This window comes from Bidens hawaiensis, unplaced genomic scaffold (assembly GCF_021521415.1).
Source record: "Bidens hawaiensis isolate Kalapana, Puna unplaced genomic scaffold, B.hawaiensis_p1.1 tig00003897_1, whole genome shotgun sequence".
Classification (NCBI taxonomy): Eukaryota; Viridiplantae; Streptophyta; class Magnoliopsida; order Asterales; family Asteraceae; genus Bidens; species Bidens hawaiensis.
In genome coordinates this window covers 289799-303786 of record NW_027491225.1, presented here as the reverse complement: position 1 = coordinate 303786, position 13988 = coordinate 289799, and the positions used below count along the sequence as shown (strand labels likewise).

Below are 13988 nucleotides of genomic sequence, written 5' to 3'. Positions count from 1 at the left end.
AAGATAAAGAAATGATATATAGTGATGGGAACCCATTAAAAATGTTTAATGCTCCAAATTCCAAGTATACCTTTTATGCTTTTTTGTGTCTAGTTTGGTTTTTTCTTTGAATATATTAAACCTTAGCATTTCGATTAGGTTACGAGAGTTGAGTGTATTTTTATGTTTTAAAATAAAACTTACTTCATGTGGATAACAACAGTAATTTAATTTATTTCTAACCTTTTTAGTTTTTACAACAATCAGGTTTTTATGACTTAAAACAATATTTAATAACAAAAAGTTGCATCCGAGATTATCAAAGTCAAACGTGTGACGAGCTGAGGAGGTCAGGGGTCCTGACTCCATAATACATCCAATACTATTTTAGTATTTTTTGTAGTGTCACTTAATAACATGCCATTCCTCTTTTTCTCACCGTTAATCAATTATTCGTCGTTCCAAATATAATTCAATTATTCGTTCTTGCTAAATTTAACATACATGTATCCTTTCAAATCTTTCTTTTTCAAGTAATAGATTGGAGCCTTTCAAAAATAAAATAAAATAAAATAATAGACTGGAGTAATAACTAATATGATAACAATTGTTTTTGGTAGTCACATGGTATATTTATATTATGGTTATGATTTTTAAGTTTTAAAAATGTCATCGTTCGTCTTACATTTCGTCGGGGCGTGCACATCTCTTCTCCTACCATTGTTTTCACTTTTCAGTTACACCGTCCAACCCAAATTGATTGTGGAGTACACCGTAGTGATTCAACAACTGTATGAGGCCGCCGGAGATGGTTCGTTGTGGTTGTAGTTGTTGGCCATACTTCCAAATCACTTATGGCCCTCTAAATCATACCATATGTTGGTAGATCAATAATCCAAAACTCAAATCCTATTTGGTAAAAATCACCCGACCAAATCCGTTTAATCAAGAAAATCTATTTATTGTCTAATCCAAATACTACATCAATCACACGAGCATTTCTGTTTAAAGTGGGGGTATGTAAACTTCTTCTTGATGCCAATGCTGAAAGAAGTGCTCTAATGAGTGATCAATAAATTAAAGTTAATATGACTGGCGCTATTGTAGCAACTCAAGTATATTCACTACCCCAATGCAATTCTATATATAATCGAGCTTAATGGTTCAAATTTGAAGCAACCTCTAGTGAAAATCAAGAAAAGATTGATAACTGTATTGATTTAAATTACACGAAAAACATGTATTGATATCACATTATTAGATCATGAATCAAAATCAAGTGTACTTTAGTTGGTTAATTAATCTTTTTGAATCAGGAAAATAATGCTAGTTAATCGATAACAAATTATTTGAACATCAAGAAGACAAAATTCCTGAATTTCCAAATCCCAAATCATTTCTATTAGCAATGCCAACTCTTTTACAATTATGTTTACTATAGCATTAATTGATTATATATGATTCCTATAAAGTAGTTAACTAATGTTTATGCAATAATTAAAAAAAAGGTTACGATAATTAAAGAAGATTTCACAAGAGATGTTCTAAACAAGATCTTTCACTATGTAACTTTTATATAGATCTTAAACGTAGATAAGTGAGTATTTATCAACAATAATTACTACAATTTGTATCTTTACTGTGGTAATAACTTTGTCAGTAACAATTTATCTTTGACAAAAAGTTCTTCACCGGGAACGACCAACCAATACTACTGATTTTTGGCAAGAATATTACATTTACTATCAATACAACTTTCTTGAGAAAATACCACCTAAATCATATAAAACTCAAAACAACCATGTTATTCAAAAGTTATATAGCTACAACATGTCAACTTTATTTACTACCAAAACTGTAAAATTATAATTATGTTTTGTGCTAACAAATGATCAATACTGTTTCACCAAAATAAGAATAAAAACATCCTCAAATTTAAATCCGTCATAAATAAACACACTACAATTGTTGGTAAAATATTATCCAGATGTCTTCACTGGTCTCAAGGTTCATCAATTATAAATAACATTTTTAATTTACCATGTCAAAAAGGTCTGACCACAACACATAGCATATTGGTTTCTGGATTTATGATTAATTATTTGGCTTTAAGATGATCTGTGTCTCTGTCTACCCTTCATTATTTTAGTCTTTAACTCCTTCACATGACTTCTGCTTGTCATAAATCTCACTCAATATTCTACCAAACTCTCTCTCTAGAACCAACAACAACAACATGTTGGATCATCACCCTTGAAACACCATGATCAAATTCTTCAAACACCTCTCAATTCTCCTGTTTCTTGTTAATCATTCTTTCGGGTTAACAACCGACGGTGTTCTCTTGTTATCTTTCAAATACTCGGTTATAAACGACCCATTAGGCGTGTTAGATAGCTGGGATTACTCAGACGAGACACCGTGCTCATGGCACGGTGTCTTATGCAGTAATCCCAGCTATCCATTCTCCGTCACAACACTCTCACTTCCTAGCTCAAACCTAGCAGCCTCAATTCCCGCCAATCTTGGATTCATTCAACACCTTACGAAACTTGATTTATCGAATAATTCAATCAACGGGTCCATCCCATTGTCGTTGTACAATGCTACCGAGCTCGAGTTTCTTGATCTTTCTAATAATTTAATCTCTGGGCAGCTTCCAGTAATTAAAGGATGGAGAAGTCTTCAAGTTCTTAACATATCCGGTAACTTATTTACCGGGAATCTGCCTAAACATCTTGGTGGTCTTCCTAACTTGAATGTGATTAGTTTGAAAAATAATTATATTACTGGAAACCTTCCGTCTGGTTATGATCGGGTTCGAACCTTAGATCTTTCGGGTAATTTTATCAACGGGTCATTGCCTCGAGATTTCGGAAGCAGTGATCTTGCTTACTTTAACGTGTCCCATAACAACATGTCTGGAGAGATTCCGCCCGAATTCACTAACAAAATTCCCACAAATACGACAATTGATTTGTCGTTTAATAATTTCACAGGACCGATCCCGGATTCTAGTGTTTTTATCAACCAGGATCCGAGATCGTTCGCTGGGAATCCAGAGCTTTGTGGGAAGCCGTTGGAGAATCTTTGTGTGGTACCTAATGCGTCTTCTCCTCCGGCTATAGCCGCAATTCCGAAAACAGCTGAGTCGTCTCATCCAAACAATTCTTCGAAAAGTGAACCGTCAAAATCGGGGTTTAAAACCGGTACAATAGTTGGGATTGTCGTCGGAGATATTGCCGGGATTTCAGTTTTGGCTTTGATTTTCATCTACATATTGAAAAGGCGTAGAAGAGTTGCGTCTCATGCCGTCTCCAAGGTATGTTTCGTCTCACTGTGGCAGTGTTATAGAACTAGCTAGGCACTAGTCAGGCAGTGGGGTATGGGTCCTGATTAGCAATTAATCAGGATTAATAAAAGATTAATCGGATTAAAATTTTATATCTACTTTTTCAAATATGCACAAATTTAATACATAAAATTTTCAGTTTTGACCAAATAACAACCATGGGTACCGTTGAGAGCCCGTTATTGAGATGGGTCTGAAATTTGAAAGTAAAAAGTTATATATAAAAATATTTGGAGAGCTACATGACTATTTAACCTTTTTTTTTCAAATTATTAAACTTTGTTTTGTATTTATTTATCGCTACAATAACTTTATTTTTGTTTACTGTTATCACAGTCAGACAACAATAATAAGCACGAAAACGGAGCCAATCAAGAATACGATTGGGCGTCATCATCTGAAGACCAAGAACACAAATGGCTACGCTCTTGGCCGTGTTTGTTCAAACGAAAGGTCATTGAAAACGAAGAATCCTCGAACGAGGAAGATATAAGTTCGGAAACAGACGAGAACGAGGCGCCTCCAGTACCCGAAATAAAAAAAGAAGCAGAACATAAAGGTGAGCTGGTGACGGTTGATGGTGGTGAGAAGGAGCTAGAGCTTGAAACATTATTAAAAGCGTCTGCGTATATTTTGGGTGCTACCGGTTCGAGTATAATATACAAGGCGGGTTCTGGAGGACGGGACCGCATTGGCGGTCAGGCGGATTGGGGAGAGCGGGTTGGAGCGGTTTAGGGATTTCGAGAACCAGGTTCGGATCATTGCGAAGCTGGTTCACCCTAATTTAGTTCAGATTCGTGGGTTTTATTGGGGCTCAGATGAGAAGCTTGTTATCTACGACTACGTTCCTCATGGCAGTTTAGCCAATGCACGTTACCGTAAGCTTTCTCTTTTTTCCTTTTTAAAATCTTTGTTTTTTTTTTCTTTGGAACGAACAACTATGTAACGCCGGATACTCTGAACGCGGCCTCCATTGGCTAAAGGTAGCCCGAGCCGGCCATGAGTCCGGACGGACAGAGCCCTTAGCTGTCCACCTATTGAGGGATTCCCCGAGTAAAACCCGACCCTCACACCCGCCAAACGGTACGCCAGTGACGAGCCGGTAAAACCGGATGAGATCAGTACTCGAACCCTGGCAAGCCAGAGTTATCTCCCATATAAATTAGTTATATTAAGGTTTGGATCTCATACCTCACACTAATAAAGTGAATGATCTACAATTGAGTCACATAAATGTATTTTAAAAAAAGATTAATTTATGCTACAATTTCAAATGTATGGGAGGAAAATTGTTAATATCTTTGAAAATGATAAAAGTAAATTGTACTAACAATTTTTAAAATCTTTTATACTTTATATATAAATGAAAAAATAAAAGAAAATACTATAAATTAAATTAAATGTGCATGTTAGCGTCCAAAGGTGCACAATAGCATCAAGCTTTAATTTACTTTTGGGCAAAAATGGAAAGGAGAAACTGGATCCAAAGATAGATTTTCTTAAAGTAAATGACAAATTTAATTTAAAGTAAATTAAGCTAATTAAGGACAACTTTCTATTACCAAATTGCGTTTGTCTTGGTGATATTAGAGTGTTAGATAAGATTTTCCGTTTTTAAGTGACGAGGGATTAAATCCGACAACAAGTTATAAAAAAGTATTTACTAATAATAAATTTGATTTGTTTTTTAAAATTTGTTTTATTGATGATAATTAATTCTATAATATTTTGTATTTTGTAGAACGTATAAGACATCAAAACTAGTTATTTTATCACTAAAAGTATATGGGAATCTTTTAGTATAACATGAGCCTATTAATAAAATACTACCAAATATAGTAATCCGATAAGCATGCATATATGCATATGCATATTTGCATGTGTAGAGTAGCCATTCGTTGTTGCTGCTGACTAAGGTTAGCTGACGGTGGATGGTGGAGTGGTTGTAACTGAAGCCTTTGTTATATTAATGCACCGAGTGGTACACCACAAGTCAACTGTCACGTAGCGTTTGCCTTTTAGCCCATGGCGTATTATAGCAATTGACATGTCTAAATGAACTTAATATTGTATTACATGGTGGTCACTCTAGTTGAAACTGATCCATCGATCACCCCCTTTTGATTTATTTTTCACCTTTTAATAATCTGATAATTTCATAATTCCCACTTGTATATCATGTAGGAAAAGTTGGATCTTCACCTTGTCCGTTACCTTGGGAGGTGAGGCTCAAGATAGCGAAAGGCATGGCTCGTGGCCTAATGTACATTCACGACAAGAAACAAGTACATGGGAACCTCAAGCCAAGCAATATCCTATTAGACTATGATATGGAGCCTAAGATTGGAGATTTTGGGCTTGAAAGACTAGTTGTTGGCGAAATCAGTTGTAAAGTTGGAGGCTCATCTAGGAACTTTGGTAGTAAGAGGTCAACCGCATCTCGTGACAGTTTCCAAGATGTCACGGTTGGGTCAAACCCTAGCCCAAGCCCTAGTGCGATGGGGTGTATATCCCCATATTACGCCCCTGAATCACTTAGAAGCATAAAGCCCAATGCTAAATGTGACGTGTTCTCCTACGGTGTGGTGTTGCTAGAACTTTTGACCGGTAAGGTCATTGTATCAGACGAGTTTGGTCCTGCTAGCATGACGTGGAGTTCCACATTGACAGATGAAGAGAAAATGAAGGTGTTACGAATGGCTGATGTGGCAATTCGGGGTGACATGGAAGGGAAAGAGGAGGCCTTGTTAGCGTTGTTGAAATTAGGTTATAATTGTATATCTTCGGTGCCACAAAAGAGACCACACATGAAAGAGGTCCTTCACGTCCTCGACAAGTTCCCTTCCGCCTCTTCTACTTCTTCGTATTATTACAGTCACATATAAATTATTAATTGTGGGAGAAATTAATAATCAAAATTTTCTAGAGAGAGATGTGTATGTATTTATGATAAAATTTAAAGGTAGGTGTTGTATGTTGATTTTTAAATTAGCTTTGATTTAGAAGTAGGAGTTATTTAGTCTACGATTTGTTATTGTTTTAACATTAAAGGTCACCTAATTTTCTAATAAATGTTTAATATTGTTTTTCAACTTTAAACTAACCAATAGAAAAAACAAATTTAGTCTTCTTTGACGACCCCACTTCTTTCAAATCTTCCTCTTTTCAACCTAATCTTATTGCCTCTTCAATTCCATTTCTCATGGCCCAATTAATCAGGCGTTGCAACCATGATATAGTGATATGATATTCTTCCTCATACATATAAGGTTGTGAATTTAAATCCTTACAAGTGTATGATAAATATGAAATTTTGCTATTATTAATAATAATAACAATAATAAGTTAGACTTTGCAAGGTTTCACACTTGAAGGCGTAATAAACTCCCTATACTTTGCATTAAGCACGCCACGATCATGTCTTTTGATGTTCCTCCTCTCTGTACATATATTTTTGAGAAAAACCCGAGCCTTATCGAAGTAGATCCCATCAATGGCGTCTTAACAAACTCATCTTTATGCCTTGTATGCGAAATTTAGGTCCTAACGTTTTCATTATCATAAATACTAAGCCATGTTGTGCTTATACACAATATGTTAATTTTTTTTTCTTTCTGAATCCATCACAATCGAAGTTTTATATAATTTACTATAAAACAATTACAATAAAGTGGCAGGCAAACGGGCAACAAGCTGCGCCGCAACTCCCTTTTGAACAGCAAAGCCAACGTATTTTATATGTTAATTATTTACTCACAAAATATAACCGTTAGTATCCAACGTATTTTATATTTCATGTCAACTATATATAAACATGTTTCAACCTAACTAAAATACTCATCATTTACTAAAGTGTGTTTGATCTTCACATTTCTATCTCCTTGATCACGTATGTACCTGATAGCACATATATAAAACACACAATGTTAACATAATCTAAGTGGTTTATTGCAATGATCCAAGCCAAGTCAAGCCTATGATCAAAACAACGAAAGAACCCAAGTCAACATAAGCTTTGGCATACCATACATCCAACACAACATATGGTATGCCCACCTCTGATACTTGGGGTGTGTAGGGCAACGGGCACTACATGTAGCAATGTGTAGGCCAACCTAGGGTATGCCCATGGGCATACCAAATGCCCTAGCGAGTTCACTATTTGTTACTTTTGTTACACTTATGATTAACCCAATGAGTTCTTTATATTTAGGTAACATGGGACTACCAACAAACACCTAAATGAGTAAACAACATACCAACGCCATTATCACATCTCTTTGGTCATGAATTCGTTATTGTTGGATCACATAACTTGTGAATCCATCAAAAATATGCATACTGGTCGCACTAATTATGACTCTAAACACCTTCCAAAGCAAGTCACATGACTTATGAATCCCTTTAGCGCAACACGACTTCAAAAGTTACACAAACGAGTCACATTTTTTGACAATAATGCACACAATACTAGATCAGCAATTCTTTAAAAACCAACAAAAGTTTTGAAGTCATATTCATTATATACCATGTAACATAACCTTTTCTAAATAGGTTAATTAGATTCATTCATTTCAATTTGATGTGTGACAACCGGTAAATTCCCAAACCCTTAAGCTAAGTAATCAACCTAATAATTAGGTGATTGTAAATATTAAGCGCGTGCATTTGTTATGTGCGCCCTGCGCGAGCGCACCATGTTAAGAACCAGCGTGGGCATATGTTATATGCGCCATGCGCGAATGTTTTGGCTTTATGTTTTCATGTACCTTAACGTTATGATGTCTAATGGGTTGACCGTCACGCATGATGCTAAGGCGGGTGCACCCTAAATCGTTTATGCGCGTGCGGAAGGGAACTAACCTCCCCGCATGGCGGGAACATTGAGAGCTAGTTTGTCTGAAGCTCCAAGATGGAATTGACTTCAACATAACTGATCACTATGTTGAAATACCAAGACCACTTGGAGGATCTACAAATGAAACTCAATGTCCCTGACTGCGAGAAGGTTACGTACCTACCCGCAGCAAAGAAACATTCTATACGCAGAATCCTACACGCATAAGGCTGTACGCGCAAGGTTACACGCACAAAACACAGTATTCTTCAGAATAAAGGGGATTATTCCCGCCCAAAAGAAAACAGTAACGTGTTTCAGAAAATTTCTACTTTTTACTGTGCACTGGCAAAAGCACACTGTGGCATGAACAGTCAACTATCTGCCACCCTACTCTCACCAACCACAGACCTGCATGTCCTGCGAAAATCAGAATCTTTTACCTACTCCTCCACTTTTGAATAAATAATAATACATTCCATACTTTATCATCATCACACCTAGATATGAAAAGATTACAATCCCCTAAATCAAGGGATTGTGTTCCATTGAGTTTGCCTATAAATATGTAACCTAAAATTATCACTCAACACACTTCAAACTTCGCACTTAAATCTGCTCTGAATCATCTCCCAAGCATCTATTTGATTTTCAATTCCGTTCCTGTTACTAGGTAAGCCGAGATTATAACCTTGAGATCTACTTTCCAACCCTTATATCTTGATCTTAATATAGATTTCTTGTTATTTAATCGTATTCTAGACCTTCGATTCCGAGGCCAACACCAAGAAAACCCGAATCTCGATTAATCCCTTAACAAGAACCACAGGTGAGTCTCACAGCCCCTATTTTCACTGTTTTCACTGTTTTAAACTGCTTTCGGGGCGAGGGACACGTACTTAAATAATGTTTTATCATGGTATACTTACAAGCTATGAAAGCGATTATGTGTTTAAGTTATGTTTCATGATGAGCAATGCAAACGGTTATCTAAGGTTTTCAATGTATGTGCGCTAGAACTCGAGTAAGTGATCACTTTACCATTGGAACTCTAAGGGTAGGGACTGCTGGTTTGATCCGCCCACTCGTAGGGGTCGCACCTCTTACACAGACGAGTGCCTAGTATGGTCATGGGGCAGTACTATGGGTTTGAGCCCGCTCGTAGAGGTCGCCCCTCTTACGCAGACGAGCGCCTTGTTTTCCGGCACAACGTCCGCGCGTAACCCGCGGGACGGTATTACAGTATTATTCGCTCGTAGTGGCAGCGCCACTTACACAGACGAGCACAGTTTTCCAGAAATGTCCGCGCGTAACCCGCGGGACGGTATTACATTATTTTAGCTCGTAGTGGCAGCGCCACTTACACAGACGAGCACAGTTCCCAGAAATGTTCGCGCGTAACCCGCGGAACGATTTTATCAGACTATGTGATAGATCTATGTTTTACCAAGCATGTGTTTAATAATGCTATCAGAATTATGTTTCAGAATGATTTGTATCAAGATTATGATGCAATACGATTTATCAAGTTACTAAAACTTGTGAACTCACTCAGTTTATACTGATTCAAATATTTTTACGTGTCTTTCAGGAGATAACTAGGTAGCGCGTGGAGTCACACTTAGGGCACCTCACGCTGAACATCTAAAATAGCTTTTTGGAAGATTTTAGTTCTATCCCTTCGATGCGCGTGGTTGTTCCCGCCGCGCATGGGGATATGGCGTGGAAATCTTCAACAGTTTTTATACTTGGATGTTTTTATAATTTTTAAACAATGTAATGTATTTGTATTAAACTCTTCATGCGCAATGAAAATCTTTGAATGTTTGCAATGGCCCGTGCTTAATTATCAATCCCCACTCGCGCGCGCCCGGCTGTTTCCGCCGCTCAGGGCCGGGTGTGACAGATTGGTATCAGAGCACTGGTTATAGCGAACTAGGAAAAGAAGTTTTAACCTAGACTATAACCGTTGGGGAATCACATGAAATACTTTTCAAAGAATATTTTCAAAAGAAACTATACACACACTTAGGAACACGGGTCACACAGTATCTAGTAAATAATGATAACATTATGTGCTCAGAGTACATGCGCTAAGTTTGATATATTTCCATTCTCTTTTAAAGCGAGAATGCCTCCAACTAAAGCCAAGGGAATTACCATGACACCCGAGGAACTCGCGGAAATAATCGCGCAGGCGATTGCGACACATGAGGCCAGCAAGGCCGAATCTAGTCAGGGTCGTCAGAATGAGACCCCAGAACCCGAATCAGGAGCCTTGGACAAAGGATGCTCCTATAAGACATTCATGGCCTGTAAGCCTTGGCCATTCAAGGGAACCGAAGGGGCCATTGGGCTCTACAACTGGATTGACAAGATGGAGACAGTTCTCTCCATTAGCAGATGTAGTGAGAACCAGAAGGTCCTTTACGCGACCTGCATGTTCCAAGAAGCAGCTTCGTCTTGGTGGAAGCTTCAAACGAAAACCTTGGGGCGAGAAGTTGCTCTCCACAAGACCTGGGAGGAACTGAAGGAGATGATGATGAGAAAGTTCTGCTCTCGCGCAGAGATTCAGAGTCTGCAACAAGAATTCTGGAACCACACCATGGTAGGAACGGATATCGACGCCTACAACAACCGGTTCAACGAGCTTTGTCAGTTGGTGCCAGATATGGCAAACACAGAGGAAAAGAAGGTCGAGAGGTATATCTTTGGGTTGCCTCCTGTTGTTAGGGTTCCGCTCAACGCCGCAGCGCCTCCAACCTTCGATGAGGCGGTTGCGCGGGCCATCACCCTTACAAGGGATACGGTCCGTGCGGGTATGTTGACTACGCGCGGAAGCGAGCAGCGAACCTCTGACTCCAAAAGGAAATGGAACTCTCACCACCGAGGGTCCGACTCCAAGCAGCCACCGTTCAAGAAGCAGGAAAGCGCAAGGGTTTACGCGATTCAGGCCGCGGAGCCACCACGAAAAGGATACAGTGGCCCTTACCCATGGTGCAACAAATGCAAGTACCACCACGAAGGTGAATGCGCGAACGTCACGTGCGCCAAATGTGGCAGACCAGGACACAAGACGATGAATTGCCGTGCTAAAGAAGCTGGAGCCAATGACAACTGCTACGCATGCGGGAAGCCAGGGCATTTTAGTCGGGATTGCCCGCAAAAGGGAAACCAAGCTCGCGGGAGAGCTTTTGTGATCGGCGCAGGCGAAGCAAAAGAAGAGCCGAATGTGGTAACCGGTACGTTTTTACTTAACGGCCATTTTGCATCTGTCTTATTTGATACTGGCGCTGATCTAAGTTTTATATCTGCTGAGTTTAAAAACTCCTTAGGTCTAGCAACCAGTAGGCTAGACATACCTTATACTATAGAACTGGCCAATGGTAGGCAGTTGTGCGCGAGCGAAAGGGCTGAGCAATGTGTTTTATTCATGGGAGGTCACGAGTTCAATATTAACTTGTTGCCTATAGATTTGGGAAGTTTTGACATTGTGGTAGGTATGGATTGGTTAGTCGAGAATCTCGCAGAGGTTATTTGTCATGAGAAACAGGTTCGGATCCCACTGTTGAACGGAGAAACCTTGGTAATTCAAGGGGAAAGAAGGGGAGTTGCGACGAAACTGATTTCGTGCCTAAAGGCGCGTAAGTGCCTAAGGAAAGGGTGCTACGCCTTCCTGGCGCATGTAGTGGAGAAGAAAGGAGATGAGCGAAGAATTGAAGACTTACCAGTAGTGCGCGAATTTCCAGAAGTTTTTCCTGAAGATTTGCCCGGATTACCGCCGCCGCGACAAGTCGAATTTCGCATTGATTTAGTCCCAGGAGCTGCGCCAGTGGCTCGAGCGCCTTATCGATTAGCTCCATCTGAGATGCAAGAACTATCCAATCAGTTACAGGAACTATTGGATAAGGGTTTCATTCGCCCAAGTTTCTCACCTTGGGGAGCTCCAGTACTGTTTGTAAAGAAGAAGGATGGTTCCTTCCGGATGTGTATTGACTACAGGGAGCTGAACAAGCTGACAGTCAAAAATCGGTACCCTTTACCGAGGATTGACGACTTATTTGACCAGTTGCAGGGATCCAGTTATTATTCGAAGATAGATCTACGGTCAGGATACCACCAACTTAGGGTCCATGAGGAAGACGCGCCAAAGACAGCCTTCCGAACTAGATATGGCCATTATGAGTTCTTAGTGATGCCTTTCGGGCTAACTAATGCGCCGGCTATATTCATGGATCTGATGAACCGCGTGTGCAAACCATACTTGGACAAGTTTGTAATTGTGTTTATAGATGATATTTTGATTTACTCTCGGACCAAGGCCGAGCATGAGCAACACCTGAGATTGATTTTGGAATTGTTAAGGAAAGAAAAGTTGTATGCGAAGTTTTCCAAGTGCGAGTTTTGGCTTAGAGAAGTTCACTTTCTCGGTCACGTTGTAAACGAGAAAGGAATTCACGTTGATCCTTCCAAAGTCAAGGCCATCGAAAACTGGGAAGCGCCAAAAACCCCAACTGAGGTGAGGCAATTCCTAGGACTAGCTGGCTACTATCGACGCTTCATTGAGAACTTCTCCAAGATAGTTCTACCTCTGACCGCGCTAACTCAGAAAGACAGGATGTTTGTTTGGGGCGAAAACCAGGAAGCAACGTTTCAAATGTTGAAGCAGAAGTTATGTAGTGCGCCAATTCTATCTCTGCCCGAGGGGACAGATGACATCGTCGTTTACTGCGACGCTTCACATCAAGGACTCGGATGTGTCCTTATGCAGCGAGACAAAGTCATAGCGTATGCCTCGCGCCAACTTAAGACCAATGAGAAGAACTACACAACGCATGATCTGGAACTTGGAGCGGTTGTCTTCGCGCTAAAGATTTGGCGCCATTACCTCTATGGTACAAAGTGTATAATCTTTACGGATCACAAGAGCCTTCAACATATATTTGATCAAAAGGATTTAAACATGAGGCAACGAAGATGGGTTGAATTGTTGAACGATTATGATTGTGAAATAAAGTACCACCCTGGAAAGGCGAATGTGGTGGCAGACGCGCTAAGTAGGAAGGAACGAATAAAAACGCTACGAGTCAAGGCTCTAAGGTTGACCATTCACGCAGATCTCTCTACCCGCATCCGAGACGCTCAGCAAGAAGCCTTGAAACCAGAGTTTGTTAAAAACGAAGCCCTTGGGGGAATGATTAAGAATTTGGAGCTCAAAGAAAACGACACTCGATATTTTGCTAACCGCATTTGGGTCCCTCTCAAGGGAGGATTGCGCGAGCAGGTATTAAACGAAGCTCACAAGACGCGGTATTCCGTACATCCTGGCGCAGACAAGATGTACCAAGATGTTAAAATGTTGTATTGGTGGCCCAATCTTAAAGGCGCCATCGCGACGTATGTCAGTAAGTGCCTGACGTGTTCAAAAGTAAAGGCTGAATACCAGAAGCCGTCGGGATTACTTCAGCAGCCAGAAATTCCCATGTGGAAGTGGGAACAAATCTCTATGGACTTCATCACCAAACTGCCAAGGACACCTGGGGGTTATGACACAATATGGGTTATTGTGGATCGGCTAACTAAGTCAGCGCACTTCCTGCCAATCAAGGAAACCGATAAGATGGAAAAGTTAGCCCGACTGTATATTCGAGAAATAGTTTCAAAGCATGGAGTCCCAGTGTCCATCATTTCTGATAGAGATAGTCGGTTCACATCAAGGTTTTGGAGATCGTTACAAGGAGCTCTAGGTACTCGCCTTGATATGAGTACAGCTTATCATCCTCAAACGGATGGGCAAAGCGAGCGAACAATCCAGACATT

General features: G+C 39.7%; 1 pseudogene; it reads left to right on the top strand.

Annotated features, from left to right (window-relative positions):
* The first annotated feature begins 1900 nt into the window (after nt 1–1900).
* On the top strand, nt 1901–6529 carry LOC143624573 (putative LRR receptor-like serine/threonine-protein kinase At4g37250; annotated as a pseudogene).
* The last annotated feature ends 7459 nt before the right edge of the window (nt 6530–13988 follow it).